The sequence below is a fragment of the Schistocerca serialis genome, chromosome 5 (assembly GCF_023864345.2).
Source record: "Schistocerca serialis cubense isolate TAMUIC-IGC-003099 chromosome 5, iqSchSeri2.2, whole genome shotgun sequence".
Taxonomy (NCBI): Eukaryota; Metazoa; Arthropoda; class Insecta; order Orthoptera; family Acrididae; genus Schistocerca; species Schistocerca serialis.
Window position 1 is genome coordinate 446,826,181 of NC_064642.1, and position 1,349 is coordinate 446,827,529.

A 1,349-nucleotide genomic window follows, 5' to 3' on the forward strand; every position below is an offset into this window, starting at 1 on the left:
CATCCTCAACTTAAACCACATTCTTGTACCTTTCTTTTACTTCCGTAAGTCCTTTTTCAATGTATAGATCTAATGGTAGGGGCCAAAGACTGCACTCATGTCTTACACCATTTTAGCCCTAGCACTTCGTTCTTAGTCATCCATTCCTACACTCCCCTTCTGGTTCTTGTACATTACCCGTCGGTCCCTCATAGTTTCGAAAATCTAGCACCATTTTACACTGTCGAATGCCTATTTTCATATCGACAAATCCTTTGAAAGTGAGTAAATTTTTCTTGAGTTCCATCACCAATCACATCAGGTCTGCCTCTCTGGTGCCTTTATTTTTCGTAAAGCCAAACTGATCGTCATCTAACAGATTTTCAATTTTCTTTTCCATTCCTCTGTATATGATCCTTGTCAGCGACTTGAAAGCATGAGCTGTTAAGCTGATTGTGCGACAGTTCTCGCACTATGCTCACGCTGTTAACGGAATTCCGTGGATGATGTTTTTTTTCTGAAAGTCTGATGGCATATTGCCAGTCTCATAAACCAATTGCAATATTGGTTTGTTTACCGCTCTCCCAGTGATTTTAGAAATTCCGGTGGAATATTATCTTACTCCTCTCCCTTACCTGATCTCAAGTGTTCCTTAGATCCCATGGATTCTGACTGTAATATAGGATTTCCTACCTCTACCATATCAATTTCTTTTTCTTCTTCTATTCCTCCTTCCTCCTATTCCCCCCCCCTCCCCCCCCCCCCCCTCCAGCCATACAGCCATTCAATTTCCGGTTTACACCTATCTGCACGCTTCTCAGCACTTAACTCTGAGATGTGGTGGTGGTGGTTAGTGTTTAACGTCCCGTCGACAACGAGGTCATTAGAGACGGAGCGCAAGCTCGGGTTAGGGAAGGATTGGGAAGGAAATCGGCCGTGCCCTTTCAAAGGAACCATCCCGGCATTTGCCTGAAACGATTTAGGGAAATCACGGAAAACCTAAATCAGGATGGCCGGAGACGGGATTGAACCGTCGTCCTCCCGAATGCGAGTCCAGTGTGCTAACCACTGCACCACCTCGCTCGGTAACTCTGAGATGTATTGCCATCCCTACGTATCCTTACTTTTCCTTACACCGAAAGCTATTTTGCCTTTTCTGTATACTCAGTCAGTCATTCAGGCAATCACTTCTTTTTCGCTTTGTTACATTCTTTCTGCAGTCATTTCGCATTGTTTACGTTTTCTTTCCTGCGCTTCCGACTTACTTCATTCCTAAGTGATCTATATTTCTCTATTACTGTCTCTTCCTGAACATTTTGTGCTACTTTCTCTCGTCGAGTAGTTGAAATATTTCTCCTGTTACTCAAGAT

The 1,349-nt window shown here is 43.4% G+C and overlaps 1 non-coding gene across 1 annotated transcript; it reads right to left on the minus strand.

The window, feature by feature from the left end:
- Positions 1–989: 989 nt before the first annotated feature.
- On the minus strand, positions 990–1,062 carry Trnaa-cgc (transfer RNA alanine (anticodon CGC)). Its single transcript has one exon. It is a non-coding gene; the product is annotated as a tRNA-Ala (tRNA).
- Between the last annotated feature and the right edge of the window lie 287 nt (positions 1,063–1,349).